Raw genomic sequence first — 25,687 nt, forward strand, 5'->3', positions numbered from 1 at the left:
TTCACCCTTTGCAAGCACGTTCATCTTAAGAATTATGCTTGACCGCTTTGTTCTCAGCCAGAATGAAAATGGACTGGACGCTGAGCAGCTTGTCCTTAGAATGACGGCTGCCGAGGCTGGGGTGTCGCATCTTTACTGTGGTGTCTGAGCACCAAGTTACAGCCCTGGATCTGTTAGGGCCTTGTTGGAAACACTCTGTGTTTTCCCACCCAGAATTTGCTTCTGACAAGAGCACCTGATGTCCCGTGGGGACCAACACCTTCCCACCTGTGGGTACTTGCAGGGGACGACTTGGAAAAGCCACCGCAAGGATGCAGCTGAAACTCTTTAGTGTCGGTGGCTGTGGTCACCTCATCTTTTGAAAACCAAGGGAGCAGGGTGAGCTCCTCGGCTGTCCCCATCCATGGGGAGTCCAACGCCCACCCAAGGATCTATTGTGTTTCTGAGGGCTGAAGCAACAAGGACCCAAAAACTGGGTGTCGAACAACAGAAACCCATCACTTCCCACTTCCAGAGGCAAAAGTCCAGGGCCGCGTCCTTCTCAGGCCAGAGGGAACTCCTCCCTGGGGTCCTCGCTCATCAGAGCACAGCTCTGCCTTCTGTTCCTCTTCACCTGGCCTATTTTCTTGGGGCCCTGTCTCCTCCTCATCTGTCAAGGATAGGGCATTGGCCTTAGTGTGGCTTTATGATGTCATCTCGATCCTTAACCACACAGCTAGGGGCTCAACCGCCAAATCAGGGCACACCTTGAGGTTGTGGGCTGATGTAAATTTTAGAGAGTGTGGATCAAGGCCCTGGAGGAAGCTGTGGGATCGTGGTTAGTTTGGGCTCTGGGTTTCTGTGGATCTGAAGATCTTCATCTTGAATCTTGTGTCCCATGACTATGCTAACTTCTTTGCTAAATACCAGTCCAGATGCAAGGCCAGCTCCTTTCCTCAGCGCACCCCAAACCTGTCTGGCAAGGTGGGTGTGACAGTTGGAGTGATGACAGATGTGTCACACATCTAGGGTCGCATGTCTCATCCAGGATTTGTGGTGTTAAGTATCCCTTAGCAAACCTGACCCCAGGAACCTCTCCCTCACAGCTCTCTCAAGAAGCCAGAAGCCCTCTGTGCCTGCCCTGCCCTCAGGTGGGCTCCGGTGCCTGTCAGAGAAGGGCAGGGCAGAAGCACCTCCCGGTAGCAGGAGCTCGAGGCCCACTGGTCAGTGCACCTGCTTCCCCCTGTGACGAGGCAAAGACGACAGAAACAGCCGCAGATTTGGACATTTCTGCACAAGGACTGTAAAATCTTCTACTCTTTGAAGTGGTTCAATTATTTTACTTCAAATAAGATTTACTATAATACACTTGGGAGACTTTAAGTAATTACTTAATAAGAGAAGGCGCTGATTAAGACAGATGTTTTTATTGCTAACTCACTGATAAAAACAAAACAAAAAATGTTCTATCTATGAGTGCATGGGATGCACATGTGCATATAATTAGCGCTCCAGCATTTATCGTATGCATGTACTTGTGTGTGTGTGCTCTATATACTGTGTGTATATGCTGCACATGTATATGGTATGCATGTTAGTGTGCACTACCCATGTTAGGGAGCATGACTCTAACTTGTACATTCATACAGCGTTTATAACGGCATCAGTAAGCACTTTGCTGAGGGCGCCACACTGAGCACCTCACTTATACCCCGCTGTCAGGAGGAAGCCTTCACTCCTTGGGAGGGAGGCTTAGGGCTGTGAGCCCCCCGGAGGTCAGAGGGCCTCTGGGGTCCCACTCCTCACCCACAGTTCCTGACACCAGGTCCACGTGCTGCGGCGTGCACAGTGCACGCGGTGGTGGCACGCTCTTTCACTGGAACACACTTCCTTGGACTTGTTCAGTGTACATGGACACCGCAGCTGTCCTGCAATCCCACTCTGTGTCCCATCGGTAAGTGTCACACGCAGTCACGATGGCTTCGTCACTGCCTGCAAATTCAGGCCCATTGTAGAAAAAAAGAATGCTAAACTAGAATAATATCATGTTACTGCCTAATAATTGACATAAAGCCTTATAAAATACCAATTATGCTTCAGGAATTTCACTGAATCCTTTCAATCACGCAGAAGGTTAGTGGGATAAGCCTGAAGTATGGTTACTAACCCATCCTTGTGCCTGTCCCATGAAGCCTGGGGACTAACCCGACTTTGCTCGTGTGAAGGCAGAGGCGAGAGCTGCTCTCACCCTGCAGACCCTCGGCTGGGTCTCTGCCGGGTGGCACACAGCCCTGCCTCGGTCTGTTCTGCAGCTACCACTGAGGAAAGGCACTGCCTGGGCATGTCGAGGGCTTGGAGGCCCCAGGTCAGAGTGCGCAGGGCTGGCAGTAACCCCTTGAGGAGCTGAGGTCGCTCAGCACGGGCCTAGTGCTATGGGCCGCACTGGCACTGCAGTGGCTCTGGAAGGGTCGTGCCCGCAGCAGGACCCAGTGCTCAGCGGTTGCTCCCCACAACCCCAGCCCTGCAGCCACCAACTGCTCTCTGTCTGCGGATTTGCCTCTTCTGGGGCACGTGTGAGCAGCCTGGTGAGGGCATGGCTGCTGGAGTCTGGCTTTTCTCCCCTGGCAGCACGTGGAGACTCATCCCTCCCTGGTCCCTGCCGTCTCCACGGCCTGCAGGAGCCCTGAGCCCTGCTCCAAGGAATCACTAGGGAGAGCGAGCTAAAACCGACTTCCCCAGCCTCCAGGGAGATGCCGGGAGGCCCTGCCCAGCTTGGGGGAACAAGGCAGCCCGCAGGAGGCAGAGGCGACTCTGGCTGAGCTTACGGGACAGGACGGGAGATTGCAGGTGCCATCGAGGAGGGCAATGGCATCGTCATCTCCTTGACCTCCAGAAGGAGACGGTCACGGCTTCATTCCTGATGAGGATTCATGGGGCGTCACCACCCACAGCAGGGGACCCGGCTAGGTGACATTTCAAAGTCATTCACAAAAAAACTGCACAGAATTTGTGAAGACACGAGACTGAGTGTTTCGGTTCTCACATCAATAGTTTAAAGCTAAACCCAATGGCGATTTGTGAAAAGGGGCAGGTGACATCATGACAGAAAAAATAAGGAAAAGAAACACAGTTAATGGCATTGTTTATAATTTATGATACAGAGGAAAAGCTTGACTCATTTTTCTGGATCTTATTTTTGTTTACTGGTGGTAATTCTACTTAGGTGAAACAAACTGAAACTTCTGATTACAAAATAATGTCAGTGTTTTAGAGAACATCTTGTATTCCCCCAAGAAGAAAGAAAATAAAATATATTCATTAGCGTTGCCTTGGCTTAAGAACTTAATTTGGTCATGATTCTGGTCCTGAGCAGAATCAATTTTCCCCATAAGGATCAACATCTCTTGATGCAGAGCCCATGAATAGAAGCAAGATTTTGCCAAATACTTTGGTTTGCTAACCTAATTGTTCATGAAAGGAAACATTTGTGAACCAAAGTATTACTGTATTTCCTTAATTTCAAACTCAATATAAATAACCCACAGGAAATTTAAATCTGGGAAGATTTTAAATAGAGTGAACTCCCAAATCTTTTGATGTGATATACCCCAAGCTTTGAAACCGGAGTCCTGATCCTTGTGCTGCAGGCAGACTCCACAGATGCAGTACGGCGTGGAAGCAGGCGCTGCTTTGGGAGGTATGTGCATCTCTTTACCCAGGGGCTGACCAAAATGCTTTCTTCTGGGCGCTGATGCAGAACCTGAGGTTCACAGTCAGGAAAGGGAGCGTTGTGGCTTTCACTGGAGCAGACAATGGTGGTGCGTGTTCCACAGACACCGTGAGAGTTACTCTCTCCACTTGCAGGGAGCCATTAAAGAGGTGATCACATAAACCAGATAGCACAGGGACAGATATGTTGCATTCCATTTACATCGATGACCCAAATCCAGGAAGAAGCCTTCACACTTTCTGGACTTGGGATCAGCTCTGGGCCTGCAGCTGAGCTGCGGAGAGTTCTCCAGCAAAACACACCCTAAAAGTTCACACCCCGAGTCATTTTTACCATTAAGTCCTGTAAATTCGGGCCAGGGCAGCCGCATGACTTTGGGGTTTCCACCTGCCTTTACCTTCATGGGCCTTTCTTTCATTAAAAAAAAAAGTTACACATATTTTACAGCTGTGCTGACTGGGAGCTGACTCTGCTGCAGGCTGGCTACACTGTATGCACTCACTTTGTCATGTTCGGTCACTGCCGACTTCACAGGAATGGAGTGAAACCATCTTCTCGGCCCCTTGGAGTCACATGGGCCGGAAATCCGTGTCTCCTGCTCCTCAAGGACACCTCGGCTCAAGTCCGTCACCCACATCAGTACAGATGGCAAGCAGGGAGGAGACGGCCCCAGGGGCCCAAGCAAGAGTGCATGATGTGACCCGAAACGCGGTCACATGGAGAAGCTTTCACTCACAGAGCAGGAGAAGCTGAGTCAACAGAGACAGGGCACGGCCCGGGCGGCCGGAGGACAGATGGGTGCATGACGTCAGCACACAGGGGAGAAGTCACTCACTGGTGCCAGGTCAACGGATGAGAGGGAGAGCGGTTCAGAGGAGCAGACTTTGCAAGGGCGTGAGGAGAAGCAGCCGTGATACTAGGGGGCATCGCACGACACCGTTCTTAAGGATTTTACATCCGTGAGTATGACTTCCCTGTGTGTTGGCCCTCAATATTTCATTCAAATGTTCTTTCTTTATCGCTCATTCCTACGAAAGACAGAGGCATACTTGTAAGTGCAATTAAAATGTGACTTCGAGCGAGCTGCAACCGTGTTTCCATCTTGTTCTCAGCAGACTGTCCGGAATGCTTTGCATCTGTAAAAACCGGAAGGATCACTTCGAGGGAGACTGGTTCATACTCATCTTCAGGTCCTTTACATTGTGACGTCTTGGTCAAAACGTTCTTGCCACCTACCACATTTGGGACAGTTAGTTCCCTAGTAATAGATACTGAAGAGATGGTCCATTTGAGCAGAAAGTGAAATCAGCAGTTCAATACTATTTTTGGCTTGGCTTCAAAGTCACGTGCTCCTTTCTCTAAAACTGGCACCAATCACAGTAGCAGCTGTTAGCACTTTGAAATAACCTTCCAGATATTTTTAGTGTTTTTTCTGCAAAAATACCAACGTTCCAAGAAAAGGAACCCAGACCCAGGAGACTTTCCGAGATACTGAAGTCAGGCAGTGACTTAAGCGACTAATTCCCCAGACCTCGTGCTAAGAAACCCATTTCCAGTGAAGACGGCGCAGCCACCAGGGAGCTGAGCCATCACGAGGGTACAGAAGTCGAGGACGGAGTGCGCGCTGGCTGGGCACGCCCAGGAGCTCCTGCTCCAGGAAGGTCCACGTGATGGAGGAGAAGCAGCCTGGGAGAGACAGGGTTTGAGGACGCAGTTGCTGCTCACTGAGGCCTGGGCTCTTTTCTCCGATTAGAATAATTTCAAGCCTCCCCTCCGGATCTGGAACGTGCTTGGCTTCTCTCCTGCTGGGCCTCTGCTATGAAGCCTCCCTTGGCCATTCCCTTTCCTCTGACCTCTTTTCCTCCATGTGGTCCAGGGCATCAGTCACTGTCTCTTTACTGGGACACAAAACCCAAACCTACAACTTAAAGGAGCAGAGCTTTACTCTGGCCCCCAGTTTCAGGGGGTGCAGTCCACGGTCCCTGACTCCGTGATGGAGGAAGGGTATTCAGTTCATGGTGGATGGGAAGCAGAGCAGGGGGCAGGAAAGAGGGGTAGCAGCATAGGCAGCACCCTAGGGCGCCTCTATGACCCGCCAGGCACGCCTGTGCGCTCCGGTTTCCTAATCTACCTGAGCCAGTGTTCCGAGTTAATGATTCCACCAGCCCCCTATGCCACCTCGCCTCAGCACCTTGCATGTATCCAATCCATGATCTTTGCTCACGGCTAGAAAAGAGAGGAAAACAGAAAGGGTTTTAGCGAGTCCTCTAACCCTGGACACTCAACTTCTCTAAGCAGCTCTGCCTGTTCTGAGCAAGGGGGCAGAACCGCCACTCTGAAAACTTGAAGGATTCAGAGGATGCAACTAAAGTGCCTCCCATAGGCCTTGCTGCGTGGCAGGTCTTCAGTCACGGGCAGCTTTGGGCTTTATGTCCACCACACACAGCACACACTGCTGACCGCTCAGGCGAGCAGATCTAGCCCTGGGTCTCGGGCCTTCGTGACTCTGCACTAAGTTATTGGTCTGGTGACCAAAAGCTTTTTGCTAGAGCCCTTTACATTTCAGTAACCAGATCAACTCTGATCCTGGCTGGACCCCGCGGCTCATTCTGACTTTGGTCTCAGGGTTCTAAGGTCCCGGGTGCAGAGGGAAGCTCTGAGAGTGCGGAGGCTGAGTCTCAACACGGTGAGGCCAGCAGCACGAGAGCCACGGATGCGCGTGTGAGTGAGTGGGTGAGGGTCCTCTTCAGCAAAGAGCGGCTCCCTTTCCTTTACTTCCCTTTGGGTTACTGACGGATCTCTGTGCTCTCAAAATTAACCTTTGCACATTCTTACATACTGATTGATGCATCTTAACTTATTTCATTGTTTTCATCAATTTAGAAGAAGTGGTAAAACGCGGAGGAAGATCACTGGGGAGATCCAGACTCCAGAAACCTCCCTGCAAAGCCCCTGCCTGCACCCAGGCAGGCACCACCGGACACAAGAGCGGGCTCTGTGTGCTGGCTCCACAAGGCGCCTGATTCATGAAAGCCCTACAGGAATTTAATTAGCGAAGGAATGCATGAGGCTTAAGAGCTTCGGATGTCATTAACTGCCGGGAGGGGAGAGGGAGGAGAGGAAAGCTAACAGATGTCGGATTCAGCCGTGTTCCTGTGGAACAGACCGTTGCTGCGCTGTTTTTTCTGTTTGGGTGACTTTTAGGTAAATCTTGCTAATGATACTTCATTCTTTCGGGAGCCTGGTTTAATGCAGATCTGATTTAAAGAGAAGAGAAATGCACATTTTGCCTCCTTCAGGGAAACCGGCCAACTTTTTAAAAAAATCTGATTATTTCTGTTTGCCTCCCCAAAGTCACTGTTTCAGCAAGAGTGACCATGGACCACAAGCAGAAGCACATCGGTCTTCGGCTCCAGAAAGTTAGACGGTGGTCGGCCTGAGAAGGAGCTGCCGGCTTCAGGTTTGATTCTCTGAAAGTTCAGTAGCCCTTTTCTCCTTCTGAATCAGGCTTTGGGTGTAGGGAAGACTTCCTGGGACTGTCAGCCAAGCACCAGCCCTGGGCAGCTTCTGGTCCTGGATTGACCTCAGAGCCCCAAGGCTGCCAGAGAAGACTTGAGCTGGACAAGTCAGCTGAAGTGGATTTGGCATTGACTGCTCTTCCACCAAAATGAAAGATGCATTTTTATAAACAGGGGTGAACGTCCAGACTCAGTGTTGTCAGAGAATCAAGAAATGCAAGCGCTTCCAGGCTGGGTTCCCGTCCCGCCGCCCGCTCCATGCATAGCCTGCTCGGTGCTGCTGATGTCTGAGGACCCTCGATTCTGCGTGACAGGAGAGGAAGTGAAGACACGGCCCAGTCCTGCTCCACAGCCACGTGTGGGCTCCGGCCTGCTCTTGAGTATTCTGAAGAGCGCGCTGCTTCTCCGCACAAGTGTGGGGTAATGGTGCTCGCTGCTGATTGCTGCCCGCCCTCAATCACTCTCTTTGTAATGCCAAGCACTCAAGGAAGAGGGAGGAAATCAGCAGCCGGGCTCCTCTCCGGGCACCTTGATTGCTGGACCTCTGCACTCGGGACACTGCGCCCTCTGCCATTGTCCGCAGGCTCCTTCGCCCCTTTCCACATTTAACCCTCCCAGTATGGCAGAAGTGACACCTAGGGGAACCGATCTGAGCAGGGAGACGTTTCCTGATAGTCGGATGTGACACTAGATGTTTTGGTCACCTAGTTATGTTATTTTCACAGCCTTTTCCTATCTACTTAAAAACTTACCTTGCATGTGTTTAATTTACTTTTTTATTCAGCCACCCTTTGTTGAATGCTTCATCTGTAAGATACAGCTCCTATATGCAATTAAGATGGCAAGCAGAAAAGAGAGAGAGAGAGGAAGGGGGAGGGAGGGAGAGAGAGAGGGAGAGAGAGGAAGAGAGAGGGAGAGAGCGGGCTGCACAGGGAGGGCCGCCAGCCGCTGTCAGGTCCAGGTCTCTGTGTACACTTGTGCTGGTCACCCCGGCAAAGAGGGTGCACACCAGCCTGAACTGCTTCCCAGTGGAACAAGGGAGTCTTTCCCTAAATGTCATGAAGGTATTTCCCATGTCAGCGGTGAGCCATCAGGACACCTGCATCCTTTAGGTAGCAGTTTCGTGTTTCTGCACTGCAATGCTTGAACCGTCAGCATGGGACAAGACGCTCACTCGGCTCAGCATCCTGGGAACAGAGGGGTGTGGCTGTCACCGAGCCTGTGGCCAGGTCTACAGACGGCGGCCAGACTCGCTCCATGCTTCATGCTACGCATGGACACTGGTGACACCTCTGCCCCATGACAGAGGCCGCAGGGCGCCGGCCGAGCGCTCCGGAAGGTGAGCAAAGCGAGCAGACTCACCGCTCCTACAGCCAGTGGCACAGATTTAAGAGTGTGCAGACTTCTAGGCATAATTCGTAGCGAATCCTCCCTCAGTAAACACCTTACACCAATATTTCCTGAACAACTGAAGAAGAGCCAGGATCAGGGCACCTTCCTGAAGAAAGTGTTAAATATAAAGTGGGCTTTGGCTTGTTTTTATCCAGTGTTTAAAACACGGGCCAGGTGCAGTGGCACATGCCTGCGGGCCCTGCTACTTAGGAGGCTGAGACAGGAGATTCTCCTGAGCCCACAAGTTTGAAACCTTCTTGAGCAACATAGCATAACCTGGTTTCAAAACAAAATAAAGTATGCAACCTCAGTTTTTCCATTTTTAAAGAATTCCTCTATTCTTTGAAGGCATTACAGATTGTCTGCTAGCCACGTCTAGCATGAAGCTTTACAATGAGCAATACCCACCATGGAAATCTGGAGGGGCGAGGCTGGCGTGACCACCATCTATCTCTATGTCTGAAGATCTCAGCTGACTCTGGGATCTTACCTGGAAGGCAAAGCCTGTGTCTGCAGTTGTGCAAAGAAACCTCCAGAGACCAGATCTGGACAACATACCCGCACGCAGGAGTGTCCCCATGAACATGGGACTCAAGGTGGCTGTCTCAAGCTGGCCCTCAACTCAGGAGCAGGGTGGACCCCTGAGAAGGGGGCCTGCTGCCCTGGCTGAGGACCAGCATGGGGTGGAGCCCACCCTACTGCCTGGTGTCTCTCAGAGATCTCTTCATGTGATGTGTGTGTTCCCAAGCTCTACTGGGTGTGTAATTCATTGCTCACTGATGTAGCTGAGTAGAAAAACCAATATTCACAAGCCTTTGCAGGAAACCAGACTCTGTTGAACTAGAGGGCTCTTGTGAGCAGGTGGACCAAGGTGTTTACTGGGGGTCTCCATCCCCCCCATGATGTTCCCTCGGAGGACCCAGTTACCTCAGAGCCCTTGCTCTCCATCTTGGGGGCCACTGAGCAACTCCTCTTTGTTTCTGAGGTGGACTCAGCCCCTCTTGGAGTGGTTGGCACTGCCTGCCTGCCCAGTGTCACACTCTGACCCACCTCCTGAGCCCCAGAGATCCGTGGGCTTTGCCAACTCTCTCACGCGTCATATGGGCGGGTCCTGTGGCCCCACCTCCACCGTCGCTCCCCATCCTACTTTCTCTGTCCCTTCTCAGTTCCTGTTCCTCTGCTTCACCCGGCCTGAGATCTGCGGCCACGTAGAGAGCTCTGTGATTCCTGTGCACGACTGTCCCCACCCCATGGTGGGCACCCTGGGACAACCGCTAACCAAGGAGTCACTACTGCTGGAATCCTGTGTCCTTCAAAGTGTCCTGCAAGGCGAGGCCAGCAGAGCAGAGTGGCACGGTCAGCACTGAGCTCCAGAGGGCGCACCACCCACCCCTTGCTCCATGGGTTCGCACCACTTGTGTGCAGACTGTGGAACTGCCCCTCGGCCCAGTACCCAAGTGGGACGGTGGCTCGGCTTCCTCTGCCCTTCTGGGCCCTCTGCTGGGTCACAGCTACCCAGGCCTCTCTACGGCTCTGTGCCACTGCTGGGCAGCTCCCAAGGGTGCTGCTTCTGTGGCCTGAGAGCTTGCATAGGGTGCTCCATAGTCCTTCCATCTCCAAAACCCTCATGGTCACCTGCAGCCAGCAGGACAACGACAGGCCCACACAGGGCCTGGCGAGTCTCTGTGGCTGGGACCGGTGGGCGGTGAGCTAACACTGTTAGCTCTAGAGACAGAGCCCCACACCCAGCTGGAGCCCAGACCCGTGGTCAGGAAGCCTTGCCAAGCACACGGGGTCCTCCGGCCAACAACGTCCCAATTCTTGTGCTCAGCTCCATGGCCCATGGGGCATCCTCTCTCCTGCTGCAGGACATCTGAGTGACCACCGAGAGCATTCTGGCTGCCAGCTCCTTGTCATTCCTGAGGACAAATAGCTGGGGCTGCCACGGGGCTGGGAGCTGTCAGTGTGGCTTGAAGTCTCAGACAGCCCCTCGTCTAGTATCCACCATCAGTGATGAGAGCGAGGTTCATTCTGCTGAAGTCGTAGCACCCACACCTGTCCCCAGCAGGACCCACGCCTCTCCTGCGCTCAGAGCCAGCAGAAACGTTGCATCTGAGAAATGGGGGCGCCCTGGATTAACAGCGCTTTTTCTTCAGGAGCCTTTCACAAAGGGCGAGAAGAGATTCTGCTGCCTCTTCCAGGGTCAGCCCCTGATAGATATTTCCACAGAGTGTTTAGTAGGATCAAATTAAGGAAGGTTGAGCATAGTAGCTCTGGAGGAGTAAATGTGGGGTGAGTTCCTGGCTCCCCAGGAGCTGGACAGCCACCTCCTCAGTTGTGGATCTCAGGTTCTGTGGGGCCCAGGGGGAGGGAGTCTCAGGACCCCCAAGCCTTGGTCCGATCAACTGCTCAATTTTTGCCTCTCCAAAAAATAAATAAATAAATAACAGTTGAGTGCGTAGGCAAAGGAGATTATGAAACTGGGTTGCTGTGTTTAAATAAAGGACATCTGTGTATCCAGAGTTGTCTCAGGACGGTTTTCCCGGAGCGGGCACATGATTCAGTGATCTTGTAAGTCCTCCCTGACCCCAGCATCCCTCAATTCCGCCTCCTTGCCGGATCCTCCTCCTCAGCCCCCGAGTGTACCGGTTACCATGGAAACAGTAATGTCCTTGCTGTGGACAGAACTTAATCACAGCCAAAAGGGTGGGCTAAAGTACATTTTGATCTCAGGCTGAAATTTGTATGATGATTCATGGACTGGAAAAGAGGAAGTAGGAGAAGAAAGGCAGGAGGGGAAGAGGCAGTGGACTGGACGGCACCCACGCAGGCGTGCGTGCATGTGTATGTGTGTGTGTGTGTGTGTGTGTGTGTGTGTGTGCATCTGGGTGTGTGTCTGTGTATATCTGGGTGTGCGTGTCTATGTGTGTGTGTCTCTGTGTGTGTGTTTCTGTGTCTGTGTGTGTACCCTCGAAACCTCTCCAGAAAGGATCGTGGCTGAGACCCACAGCACCCCATCCTGTTCTCAGCCAGGTGGGGCAGCTCTAGGTCTTGGTGGTCACAGTACACTGGACGACAGCTGCCCACTGGGCAGCAGGTTCTGGGGACCTGGCCCAGAACATCTCCCCGAGCACTGAGCCAGGGTGCCCTCCCAGGTGGACTGGCAGGGAGCAGTTCACACAGGTCCTTACAGGAGGGAGCGGCTGACCAGGGCCCGCAGCATTCTGGGAGAGCTCTGCTCAGGCCCCTTCGCAGCACTGCCTGCAGCTGAGGCTGGCACTGCTGATCCCTGTCACCTCTCTCTAGGCCCCAGCCCTGCTGATGCCCGACTGCTTCCTTTTCTGAGCACCCCAAGAAGCTGCACAGGCCTGAGTTTGAGGCTTATGACATCAGAACCCCTTGGCAAACGATGCAGACTCCTGAATTTAGATCCGTACAGGGCCTCACATCTCACGGCTTCCAGGCACACTGCGCCTGCAGCTGTTGTCTGATTTAATCTTTGAAGCAACGCCACAAGGGACGGAAGAAGGCTGAGGCTCGATGAGCCGCATCAAAATGTCTTAAAAATTAATAAAAATTTACTAATCTCTGGGCTCCGCGGTGCTCCCCTGGGATTCCCACGAGGGCTCGTCGGGATCATCGCTGGGTCGTCACTGGCAGAATCAATCCCGCTTTGCCACATGACCTCTATTTCTCCTTCCATCCAAGCGGCGGATGGAGCTGGATTTCCGGTGGGGCTGGAGCGCTGGCGATGGTACAGCACATCTGCTTGCCAGCAACAGATGGTCTCCTGCAGTGCCTCGAAGCTCCAGCACCAGCTGGGCGGGAAACACAGGGGTCAGGCGCCCGCCCACAGCTCTGGTGGAGAGGCGGCACTCTGCAAAGCAGCGGGGAAGCACTTTCTGGAGCCCTCTGGGTCCCGCTGGGCTGTGTGGGTCCCATCAGAACACCGGGCCCAGCCGTCCTTCTGTTTCCCTGTGGAATTAGCAGTGTGTCCGGCCTGTCATTCATAGTCAGTCGGTTTGGGGTAAACAAGTGCACTCCATGGGCTAGATCTCATCTCCATGGGGACGACACTGGACCACACCCCACTCATTCGCCCCAAGTCTCAGCCTGAAACCATCATCCCGAGGGGGACCAGAGATCTCTAAAACCATTAACACCCTGAGGAGCCAGAAGTCCCCTGAAGCTGGGTGCACCCCCTCCCCGTGCTGGGCAGGCCAGGTGGGAGCGAGGTGTCCGGGTGGACTGGGCCCCTGCCCCGGGGTCTCGCACGCTGGCTGCCTGGGATACGCGGCCTATTTTATAAGCATGAGTGCCTCGTAGCTTCCTGTGCTTCCTCTGCTGTTTCTCCTCTGCTCTCTCTGGATGCTTGCAGTGGTGGCTCCCGCCTGTCCAGCCACGCTGAAAGGAACCGAGGACGGGGAACTACTTCCCCCACTTGGAGCTGGATTTCAAAGGTGGAGGAGCAGGTTTAGGACTAGGCCAGAGGCGGAGGAGGAAACAGAGGATAAAGATGGTTAGGGTGGCTGAAGTGGCCATTCCTCCTGCCCCCTCTCTCAGGGACAGTGTGGGTTGTCCTCACCCCAGCAGGGTCCCCACAGGCTCTGTAAGTCGTTTATACAAGGACAGAGGCTGGGGGCCCAGCAGGATTGAGCTCCTTGGGTGCACAGCTCTCCACGCGGCTGCACAGCTGGGTCGCCAGGCCGACTTCCCAGGCACCCCCAGCTCACCTGCCGCGCCCTGTGTTCACTCTTCCCACCCCCGGGTTCCAAGTGACCACACACACATGTGCACGCACACACGTGGCTCACCCGTGTTGGTAGCCTGGGTCTTACAGCCCCCAAAGGTGCTCCATGGGCGCTCGACGAGTGAAGGTTCCTGGTCCCATGGATACCGAGGGACAGGACGCAGGGCAGGTGACTTTGTGCTCAGACAGACCAAGGTGAAAGCCACGCTGAAAGTGTGAGCGTGAGCTTCTCTTGGACTCCGCAGATGGGCAGCTTGGAGCTCACGGATGTTTCCTGGTTATTTACACAGGGAAAAACCCGGTTTCCTGTTCTGAGAGAAGATGTTTCCACCAAGCACAGACAGCACATCAATGCAAGGACTGAGCTCCTTTCCAGCATGTGTGGGCAGGAAGAGAGACCAGCCGAGCCTGGCGGAACCCGTGCGTGCTCCCAAGCCTCAGTTTGGACTGAAGGGGGACCCTGTCGGCCAGCAGTGGCTTGCAACTCGGCAGCCCCGCCAGGGATCAAGAGGGTCGGGGCAGCTTCTCCAGCTGGGCACCTTGTTCCCCTTTCCAGGAAGAGGGCAGAAGTGGAGCAGCCGCATTGGCACGCTGGCCAGACAGAGTCCAAACCAGTGGGCGGAAAGCTCAGCCTCGCTGCTACCAGCCCCAGGGAAGGACGAGCAGGTGTGGGGTTGTTTCATCTACATATAAATGGTTTTCAGAATCCAAAGTCAGGCACGGCAGGAGCAGACACTGGAACATTTCCTTGGCTTGCAGCACGCAGTGCCAGCGAGACCAGGTCACTCCCTGGAAGGGCCGTGCAGGAGGAGAGGCCAGCGCACAAAGCCAGTGCTGGCTCATAGTGCTGCAGCTCGAGGTGCGGACTGTCTGCCCCTGAGCCGCCTTTGGGACGCCCAAGGGGTGGCGGCTGGAGCCCAAAGAACCAGCAGCCATGCGTGAGTGGAAGCCGGGGCTTCCGGTCCTGAGGCTGGCGTTCGGTCCTTAGGTTTCTGGGATAAACAGTTCCCAACCTTAGGCACAGTGGATTCCAGGAAACTCCCAGAACAGAAGGTGCATGTGTGAGGGAGCGGAGGGTCCGGACTGGGAGGGCCCCCAGGGTCCGGCCAGGGAGGAGCGGGCACAGCCTGGGCCTCTGGCTGCAGCTTTTGTTCCTGTCTCCTTCAGCAATATATTCGAAACAATTTTTGCCTTCTTTTTAACTTCAAAGAATCTTTATTGCATCAGAAATAATTACATTAAAACATCTGCATATCCACTCTCCAGCTTGTTTTTACGTGGAAAAAAGAAACATCCAGTTAGAATAGCCAGCGGGGTTCAGTTCCGATGACCCCAGTTTTGGGGGCTACATCTCAGTAAGCCTTCTTCCTTCCCTCCATCCTGGTGAGGAGTTGCCCTCGGCCACGTCAAGGTCACAGAGCTTCTTCACAGCTGTGTGACCTGGCGCTTGCCGGCCCAGATGTTCACAGTGAGCGTGGGCGTGCGGGGCCCGGTGTCTTCCTGGAGCCGCTCTGCAGGTAAGGCAGCTGGATGTTTGCAGAGTGGCTTGTCGTTTTCCCTGGTGGCTCTCCTCCATGGGGCAGTGTCTTGGGCTGGCGGAGGTGGGTGATGTGTGGTCTTCCGTGGGTGACTGTGGATGCCTCTCAGCTCGGCCGACTTGGCCTTCGAAGCTTTGGCTTTGGCTTCAGCTTTAGAAGGGCAGAAGCGTCCTTCTTCGCCTTCAGTGCCATCTCGGTCCAGTGCCATTTTCCAGATTTGGAGCCAAGATCTTCTATCACACCAGGGACCGTCCTCTGGAAACTGATGCTTACTCTTCATATTTACTTGATAGATGCAGGCATTCAGACCAGCGCTGGGTCAAGTAGCTTCCAAATATTTAAAACTATTAACTTATTACCAGTTTTTATAATGACTCAATGAATTGGATGTTAGAATTATCTCTGTTTTACTAATCACAAACCTATGGCACAGAAAAGGTAAGTAACTTCCCTAAAGTTGCAGAGTTAGAGAGTTACAGAACTAGAACTCAACTCTTGGTGTTTTGACCTTTGGCCTCTACCACTGGTCACTGTGCTATGATACTGTATGCTGCCTTTCTGTCTGTCTATCTATCTATCTATCCCCTCTCTGTCCAATCAGAAGCAAACATGACTCTTGTGGCATTATCCTAACACCAGCTGCGGAAAGTTCACACCGGTATATAGTTATAGAGTCATCCACCTGGCAGGTAGGTTTAGCTCATTCATTTCACTGCAGCTGATGACTTGCATGCATCTAAAGCATCACCTGATTTAATACCAGTGAACACTGTATTTCCAGGATGCTTTCCCATCACATATACTGCTGTTACGGGCATTCTTGTACACGGTTCCTGTGTCCTGGGATGTTTTTCTGGGATGTGTGTGGCAGGCAACAAGAAGGATCTCTACATACAGCAGTGAAGAACCAAGTCCTCCTTCCATCAGCCCACACAGAACTGGACTCGCCAGTGCTGTCATTTGGGATTTGCAAGGAAAATGATTACATACAGGACACATAATTCATAGTACTATTTTCAATGGTCATCCAAGGAATCAAACACCAAGAAAGTACAGGAAATCTGTCCACACAGTAAAGACCTAGAGAGTCCAGCTGAGGGCCTGAATCCCACAGCAGTGTCCTGCATGAGCCCAGCTAAAGACCTAGAACCCATGACAGTGCCTCCCACGAGTCCAACTGGGGGCCTAGAGCACATGACAATGACTCATGCAAATCTGTCCTATGGATCTGCACTGGGGAGGCCCAAAGGTCAGTGGTGGAAGCTGGAAAAAGTCTGTGCCAGCGGGGTAAAGGATCTGTGCCAGCAGGCTGAGGGTTCTGCACTGGAGCCGAGAAGCAGTGCTCAAGACAGTCTCAGTGACAATGAGTTCCTGAGCTCCTGTGATGATGAGAACAGCCAATGTATATCATGGAAGAATCTCAACAAGCTCATCCAGGGTAACCAACGACAACAGGACAACCAGCACCACCAAAACCCAACTCTCCTCCTCCTCTCCAGGTTTCCTTCTTAGGCTGGCAGCATCCTCAGGTGGGCCGTCCACGCTCAGCACCACGCTGAATCAGGTCAGCTGGGGTTAAACTGACCACCAGTTTTCAATCCACCACAGCCAGCAACCATGTAAGTGAGCCTGGCGTGGATCCGCCACCATTGAGCCTTCAGATGAGGCTGCAGCCCAGCGACACTCGGATGGCGGTGTTGTGTGATGACAGCGTGAGGCAAAGGCACTCGCGAAGTCTGCACGTGGCTGTTAATTCACAGGAGCACGAGATAGTAAGTATTAAACTGTTAATCTGTGAGGCACAATGATAATTAACAAATAAGACTCAACTTCAGTAAATTTACCTATTAGTGACAGTAATTTTCAGGCTCTTTAGGATTTTCCACATACATAATTACATTGTCTATAAATTAAAACCAGTTTTACTGTTTATTCACATCCTTGTTCTTTTTTGTCTTGTTTTATTGCCCGAGGAGAGAGGAGGTCAACCGTGCAGGGGAAACAGTTACATTGACTCTCCTCCCACCCACTCACCCGAGAGCAGCATTTCTGCTCTCCACACCATGATGCCAGCGTGACCGTGTGTCTGCGTCTCTTTTGCATAGATTGAAGAAATTCTTTTCTGATTCTAGTTATTTGAAGTTTGTTTTGTTCTGATTCTAGCTTTTTGAGGAATGAAACTTAAATTGTTTTCAAATGTTTTCTCTGCATTATTAACATAATTGTAGTTATCTATGATTTACATTTACCAAATTTAGAATGTTGAACCAACTGTGAATTCTTGGCATAAACCCAGATTGGCCACAAATAATTATCTTTTTCATATGTTGCAGGATTAAATTGTTAATGTTTTCATAGGAATACTTCATTAAGGTTCATGAGAGATACTGTTTTCTTTTTCTGGTTTTGGTTTGGGGTTGTGCTATTTTTATAAAGTGAGTTCCATAGTCAAATTATATAAACTGTAAATAATTATTTCATTGCTAATGTGTGATAGATTTCAACAGTAAATCAATCTGGACCTAGTGTGCATTTGTCTTTAATTTAATTTGGACTTGTGGTTAAGTTTTTAATTACAAATTAAATGTAACAGGTAAAGAAATACTCAGGTTTTCTATTTCTTCTTGTATCCATTCCAATAGTTTCTGATGTCAAGGAATTTTCCATTTCATATAAATTGTTAAAGTTGTTGGCATAAATAAATTTTTTATAATATTCCCTTATCATTTTAATGTTAACAGGATCTATATTAACTATTCCTTTTCCCCCTCTAAATTGGTAATTTGTTATGGGTCTTGTTTTTAGTTCAATTACGCTTTCTTCAATTTTGCTTTTCTTTTAAAGAACCAACTTCATGTTTCATTGATTTGTTTCTATTTGTTAGTTTTTAATTTTATTTCTGCTTCTAGCACTAATCAAGAGAGATCTAGTTTAAATTTCATTTCCTCAGTTTTTAAATATTCCTAACCGGTAACTTAGACAATTATTTTTCAAGATACAGCATCTTTGTCAAATACCTTCCCTATGACCATTATTGTTACTAAACCTACCGAGTTTGGTGTGTTGTGCTTCTGTTATAATTCAGCTCAAAATACTTTCCTCATTTCCCTTCCCGTTTTTCCTGCTCCGCTGTACCTCTTTTCTGCTTGGGGTAGCTGCCTGTAGGCCAAAGGACTAATTATTTCCATAAGCCTTCTTGTTTTTGTTCTCAGCCTCAGTTTGGGTAGTGTGACCATTAACCCCAGCATGAGACACAGGGTGGCTTTGTCGTGTGAAGCCTGCTCCCCACACTGAGGGGACCCAGCAAACAGCTTGGTGAAGGGAGCCAGCATGGCTGTCATTGTTCTCCTCTACATGACACTGACAAATTTAAGAACAATGGGTTTAATTGGATCCCAGTGTGACAGAGTCAAGTGGCAGCTCTGAGCTGCCAGAGACAGCTCAGGTCCCTGCTGCAGTGGCGGCAGAAGCAGAATGAGGATCAGAAGGGTCTGCCTGCGCGGCCCCACGGTGGTGATCTGCAACAGTGGCGTGGACTAAATTTCTGCTAGATTTGTATAATCAGGAAAAATTGCAGGCCGAATGAACAGAGCCTACCTCAAATCACAGCTACAGAGAAACACAGTCCCTCACCCAGCTCCCAGGTTGGAGCCAGTTTAGAGGCACAGAACTCTTATGAAGGGGAAGCCAGGTCCCCTTGAGGAAGGTCTCTGGGGTGCTCCCCAAAATGTACATGGTCGATCTTGCTCTCTTCTTTCCCCAAAGGGACCTAAGGTCTTTTACCAGGGTAACCTTGCTGTTTTAAATGGAGATGAGCCCACTCTTGGGGGGACTACTGAACACTGGTTCTGAACTAACACTAGTTCCCGGAGATCCCAAACACCTTGTGGTCTCCAGCAAGAGTAGGGGCCCAGGGAAGTCAGGGAATCAGTGGCATCTTAGCAAAGGCCCTGCGTGCAGTGGGTCCAGTGAGTCCTCGAATCCGTCCTGGAGTCAGCCCCAGCTCCAGAATGCATCACTGGGATAGATATGCTTGGTACTTGCAGAATCTCACCCTGGTTCCTTAACCTGTAGTGTGAGGAATATTATAGTTGGAACAGCCAAACAGAGGCCATTTGGATTGGCTTTACCTGTAAAATAGTAAACCAGAAGCATCAGGTCCCTGGAGGGACTGCGGAGAAGATCCCACTATCGAGGACTTGAAAGATGCAGATTCCACCACACCCGTCCACTTCTCTATTTGGCAGAAGACAACTGGGTCTTGGAAAATAACGGTGGATTACCACAGACTGAGTCACACGGTAGATCCAGCTGTGGGTCAGAATTGTACCAGATGTGGTTTCCTCACTCGAGCAGATTACGTATCTCGTGGCACTGGGGTGCAGTGTTGCTTTGGCAGGTGCCTTCTTCTCGGTACCTACGCATAGGGACCAAGCAAGGCCAGCAGCACACCCTCCCGGGCCCACCTCGGGGTTTATTAGCTTTCTAGCTCTTTGTCACAACTTAGTTCCCAGGGATCTTGATCACCTTTCTCTCCACAAGGGATTGCACTGGTTCTCCCTACCAAGCAAAGGGCTAAAGTGTTTGCTGAAGGCCAAGGGAATACAGACTGTGCAGTAGAAGAAGGTGGCTGTAAACGCCAGCTATAATTACATAATAGAAACAAAGATGTGGTTGCCGTGAGTATTTCTTTCCTGTTTGGCTAATATGCTTATGCAAGGCATACACATATTCAAGCAGATATCTTTGCTTTCTTGCATGGTATTATAACACCACATACCATAACATCGATGGAGTTAATACTGGTACTTTAATATTGTTAAGTCTACATTATAATACTAGGTATAATACTATAGTTTATTATAGTATAACACTATAATAACGTAGGTATAGAGTGAAGATCACCCAAAGGAAAACTTCACCTCCTATTCTGGGGAGGGAACTGGTGTGATTCTAGTTGTCTGCAGGACAGTTACACATGTTATGGAATTAGGAACTCGCTATGGTCTTTGCTTGGCGATTGCATAGAGTTTAAGGAGACATACATCAGCTTGGTGTCAGGTTAGCCAGGGCTGGAAAGTGAGGGCTAGGGCTCCTTGCATCAAGTTTATTGGCTTGGAGCCAGGCGGGAATGGGCGGAACAGCCTCTGGGGGTGTCTGGGTGTGCCCTGGAGCCGTGACCTGGGTCTGTATCTGGTCCCTCATCCCCTTTTCAGCTCTGTGTTGCCCTTTCTCTGTTGCTATTGCTTTGATTCCTTCCATGCGTTTGTATTTTCCTTACATCTTTGACCATATTTGCTAAGCTATCATTTCCGCCCTTCCTGTGACTTCGGGCTCTATTTCTGTTGGTTCAGGGTGCCATTGTCTTTCTCAAGCATTTTACTTATGCCTTGGGCATTGTGGATGTTATTTGGGAGTGTAAAGATTTTACTGTCCTTCCCTGGCATGCTGGATTTTTGTGGAAGCAGATAGCTAGTTCTGAGTCTCCTCAATATTTCCAAGGATTTTCTCTAAGGTTCACTAAGCTCAGTGTGGTGCAGCCAGCATGCTAGAACCCATTGAGCCCTCTTGGTGTCTCCCTGAGTGTGCCCCGAGGGTCCCTTCAGCCTCCCATCCTGGCTCTCCCGAACTGCACCTCTACGTCCTCCTCCTTTTCCTGGTCATTTGGCTTTGCCCAAGCTTGCAGACCTCACTCTGCGTGTGCACAGATTGGTGTTTGCACCAAGACCCCCTTGTGTATGTGGGCACCTTTGGTTTTCTGCCTGCATCTCCCTCCTCTTTGGCCTTCTGCTATGCCAATCCTGGCCCCTCCAGGAGCCCCGAGCTCCAGTTGGTCTCCCTGACTCTGTCTACCCACTTTCTCCATATCTGCAGTCCCCACACCAGCTGCAAAGCGGCTCCAGGCAAGTGGCCACGGGGCTCGGTGCATCTGCCCTGTGGGATCATAGTCATGCTTTTGCCCAACATCTGAAAACAGTAATTAATATATTTTGCCTAGTTTTATGGCTATTTCTTATGAAAGTGCTTATTATTCTATTACGGCCCACGAGTTTTTAGTTTTTTAATCACAAATGTGTCTTAAATTTTATCGAATGCATTATTTTCACCTATTAAGATTAGCTTACGGCTTCTATTTGTTATGGTGGTGAATTACTTTAATAACTTCTAATGGTAAAACATCTTCAATATCCCTGGGATAAACCCAACTTGGTAATGAAGGTTTTTTAAAATATTTGCTTGATTTGTTTTCTTTACGTATCTGCACCTATTTTCAAGAATGAGACTTGTTCATATTTGCTTGTCCTCCTGGTGTCCTAGGTTTTCAGTCCATGTACTGTAGTGTGGACATCCAGAAGTCCCTCTGAGGCCCCACCCAACCAGAAGCGGGCTCAGGAGGATGCCACGTCCTGGGCTCCTGGCTGATGGGGAAGTCGTGGGGATTGTGGTGGGGAAGGCCCCTCCCTTCCCAGCTCTTGCCTGGACTCTGTTCCCTGCTTGCTGTCTGCTGTGTCCTGAGCCCCTCTCTCCTCTGGGCTGCCAGCCGTCCATCTGTGACCAAAATGGAGCTGAAATAAACCTCTCCTCCTTTAGTTGTGGGTGTCAGAAATTTTGTCCCAGGGATGGAGAAAGTCAATTAGCCACAAAGTCATGCTGATCTTTTAAGATACATGGAACAGTTTTGACTCTACTGCTAGTTTGTCGCCGTGTCATTCTTGAGACCAGGCATCCAGTGTGCGCCTCTCAGGCTGTGATTGCAGCAGCCCAGGGCCACGAGCAGGCCAGAGGCTCCAGGAGGACCTGCCGGTGCCCACTGGCTTTGCCTTTTCTTTCTCAGCAGGCTGCCTCACTCCTGGGCTCCTGACCCCTCCAGCCAGTGCCTCAGCCGCACTCTCCTGTCCCCTCACCGACGGGACAAGGGGTCCCAGCACTCGCACTCGACAGCCAGGATAACTGTCCGATCATTTCCCCTCAGCATCTCCAGCCACAGCTAGTGGGTATTCACAGGCCCCAGTGATGAGGACGTGGATCTCTCTGGGGAGCTGTTATTCTGCTATCACAGGAGGGGATGCACTCCCCAATTTTCTTCTCTTCGGGGAATTTTGTTTAATACAACTAGAAATTTCTGTTCCTTAAATATCTGACAAAAATTACCTATAAAATCAAAGGTGATATTTTAGTGGGCAGACTTAGAATACTGTCACTGTGTGTGTGCACGTGTGTTTGAACATAACCAGAATGTGGTGCCGGAGCCCAAGTGTCCCGTTAGACTGCCTTGCCTGTCATACTGCACAGTTCCCGAGTTCACAAATGGGGACATCCTGTGTGCAGAGTGACAGTGGCAGCTGTACCCACGCTCTCCCCCACTGTCACTGAGCCACCTGCCAGCCCAGCCCCCATAGTCAGGCCACCCTTCCTGAGTGTCCCCAGCACAGCCCCTCTGTGCCTCCGGCCACCAGCTCTGCCAGTGTCCCCACCTCCCTCTAGACAGCCCTACCCAATGTCCTCCAAGATTTGTGACCTCCAGCACCAGTGTCTCTGGGCCAGGCCTGGAGTCTCTGACGTTCCCAGGTAGAGCTGGAGCAACTTCCCCAGCACCCACCTCACTAACGGGGGGCTGAGCTCACCCTCACTGTCAAGTATAGAGCAGGAGAAGTCTCATCGGGGGACCCAGGCCCCCAGCTTCCAATTTCCACTCCACGGTGCATCCCTGGCCTCGGCCGCCTCTGTGCCTTGGGCTTAGGGTCACGGAGAAGAGACTGAGAGGCTCCGGAGCAGCGCCCTCCTCTGCAGGGCCCTGTGCTGCTCCTTCCACTCTTAGAGAGGAGAAACAGAGGTGCCTGTCACTCACAGCCTCAACCTGGGCTTTCCAGGGTCACAGAAACCCCCGGCCACAGAGCCCCTTAGCCCTGGGGTGACTGTACAAAGCCTCAGTTTCCCTCAACGCCAGGCCCAAAGGCCTGAGGTCTTACCTTTGGCGATGGCCACTGTTGCACACCTTGTCACCCTCCCGAGCCCGCTCGGCTGGTGTCTCCTCTCCATCCACACAGGGAGAGTGGGGCCGGACGGGCCTGAATCAGAGGCGAAGACAGCTGGAGAGTGAAAGCCACCTGACACCGAGCCCTTCTCCAAACTGCTCTTCCTGCCAGAGTGTGCTGGACACGGTGGTCACTGCACCTCTTCATCTCAATGGCCCCACCTGACAGCTCTGGGGTGGGCCGGGGTCCCTGCCAAGTGCTTCCAAGAATACACTTAGATGCCCCAAGGACTGACTCCAGATAAATAAAAAATAACACCCAAAGAGCCCTGCAGTCCCACTAAACCTAACGCAAGGCTGTGTTTGGGGTAAAATAGAGCAAATCAAGGCTGTGCCCTGTTCAGGTGTATTCCCAGCCCTGTCCTTCCCCTCACCCCACTGCCAACAGCACCATCCTGGGGCCTCCTCGGCCCCGTGCTCCCCAAAAGCCTGTCTACTGCCTGTGGGTTCCTTCCAAAGCACCCCGGCTCTTCCTTCAGGCTTTACTGCTGGCTGCCACGCCTGTCTAGACGCACGGAGCACAGCCTCTGTCCTGTCCTGCCCCCCTTCCAGGGACAGCAGCGGGCATGAGCCAGAGTGGGGAGCAGTGCCCAGGACCAGGAGGCCTAGTGACCTCCAGAGACGTGAGGAGCAGTGAAGGACAGAGGTCCATGCTGCCACCCCACGGAAGTCCCATCTGACCACAGGACTGCAGGATGCCACCTGGGGTAGAGAGTCCAGGGCCGTCCAGCCGCGCCACCAGTCTGGGAGAGGGCAGGCCTGGTCATCGGTGGCCAGGGGAAGTGTGGCAGTTTCCTCTCATCTGCCTGGGCTGTGTGGATCCTGTGTCATGTGTCCCTGCCCAAGTGGCCCCCAGTTGATCTGAACCCACCCCTCTCTGTGCTCCATGGGGGACAGTCCTGGTTGCCTATGAGCCACCCAGCACTCCTGGACCAAATAACAAAGGGCCTCCTGGAGACGCCTGAGCAGTACTGCTAACAGTTCATGCCAGAGCCACGGACAGAACCACAAGTAGGCCTTCCTGGCTCACCCGCCCCACGCCACCAGTGTCAGAGCACCAGCTCCTGTGTCCAAGCCCAGTGACAGAGCCAGGTACCCTTCTCGGGTCCTTAACACCATGAAGCAGTAAGCAAGTCCTGGGGGTCAGATTCCCCACATCTGTGATGCCGTCATCGATCCCTTTCAAAAGGGCATGAAGTTCACTGGATTTTCAACGCCACACAAACACTGGACGGAACAGAACAACTTGGATCAGCTTCTTACCCATGCTTTCCCATCAGGCCCTGCTTTACCAGGACAGGTGCCTCTGGCTATGGCAACCTGGACGCCTGTAAGCCCCAGGGAAGGCCCCACACCACCCGGCCACCCCCAAAGACAGGAGATGAGGCTGAGGCTGCTGCAGCCGTCAGTGGTTCAGAGGCGGGGTACCCATGACAGGGAGGCCAGCTTGCACAAAGGGCTCTTCTAAGCCTCCTTCCTGGCTTGGCCTCTCCTAGTGTCTCCGAACAAGTCTAAGACTACGCCCAAATGACCATGTAAATGGCAAATTGTCGGGGTCGCTCCCGGCCGGCAGGAAAGACACACGACAAAGTCTGGCGGTGTGCAACCTTGCCTTTATTTGTCTCCGCGTGGGCCCCGCGAGGCCTCCTCTCTGCCACCAGTCCTTTCTCGCCGGTGGACTTTCTCTATCTCTCTCGTGCTTCCTCTGTGCTTCTCCCTCGTGGCGGGAGAGGCATTTACTTTTATAGGGTAACAGTGGCCAATCAGTTCAAAGCGCGCGATGCGGGCTGATTGGCTAACATCAGTTGTTGCTAGGCAGACTATTCTATTGCGCGGGCTGCTTACGTCGCCAGGGCAATCAGGGGGCAGGAAGCAGGCGCCAACTTGGCTCACTCGATGGGAGGGGCAATCTAGCTCAGGCTCCGCTCCCACCCACAGGCCCTACGTCCGCCAAGTAAGGCGACCGGTGTCGGCCGCGGCTCCCAACAGCAAATGATTACAAGAGATAAATACTAGCACAAAGCAGATAAATACTAGCACTTTTTGATTGTCTTGGGTTTTTTGCTCTGTAACAAAAGCTTCTGTTGTAGTATATTCCCTCTGTTCCCTTCTAAGGGAAAAAAGTCTTAATGAATCTTCTGTCTTGAACCCGTAGATTGTATTTTCACCATGCTGATACACAATATTGCTGAAAGAAGATAATTACGTGATGAAATTAAGACATTCTGCAATTATATCTTGTAATATCATTAATTTCCAGATGCTCACAAATTATATCTACCTCAAGAAGAGTAATTTCCTTTGTTTCTCTCACAAAAGCAGGTAATAACAATCTTTCTCCTGCAATTATTTTAGACAAATTTTCCAATTTGTTACTTTAGACTTCTCAGAGTAGTAACGACACACTCTTTCCAATTTCAGCTCTTACCTTCCTCACTATATTGCTAACGATCTTTCAGGTTGAGAATGATGGTGCCTTTTCTGAAAAGCAGTGGCGCCCACTGTCACATCCTCCGGTCTCCTCACCACCTTCAGAGAGATCATTAATGGTAATAAGTGAATGGGCTCATTGGGAAAAATCCACAGACAACTTGTCTCCATCTCTGCTGACACAAAAACTGTCTCATACCAGACATAAATGGAGAAAATTAATGGCACAGAACAAAAAGCTTAAAGACGCACTCTTGTGAGCAGCTCTAGTCTTTATTAGAATGTTGTATTAATAACAAATCAACAAATGCCACT

The 25,687-nt window shown here is 51.4% G+C and overlaps 2 long non-coding RNA genes across 2 annotated transcripts; one reads left to right on the plus strand and one right to left on the minus strand.

Annotated features, from left to right (window-relative positions):
• The first annotated feature begins 6,288 nt into the window (after positions 1-6,288).
• LOC134478361 (uncharacterized) lies at positions 6,289-7,994 on the plus strand. Its single transcript, XR_010050975.1, has 2 exons — positions 6,289-6,913; positions 7,064-7,994. It is a non-coding gene; the product is annotated as an uncharacterized LOC134478361 (long non-coding RNA).
• A 16,541-nt stretch (positions 7,995-24,535) lies between these two features.
• On the minus strand, positions 24,536-25,472 carry LOC134478236 (uncharacterized). The gene is made up of 2 exons (XR_010050729.1): positions 25,371-25,472; positions 24,536-25,130 (listed from the first exon to the last, which is right to left on the minus strand). It is a non-coding gene; the product is annotated as an uncharacterized LOC134478236 (long non-coding RNA).
• Positions 25,473-25,687: the final 215 nt, after the last annotated feature.

Source organism: Cavia porcellus, unplaced genomic scaffold (genome assembly GCF_034190915.1).
Source record: "Cavia porcellus strain 051 isolate PalLab524CR breed Dunkin Hartley unplaced genomic scaffold, mCavPor4.1 scaffold_12, whole genome shotgun sequence".
NCBI lineage: Eukaryota > Metazoa > Chordata > Mammalia > Rodentia > Caviidae > Cavia > Cavia porcellus.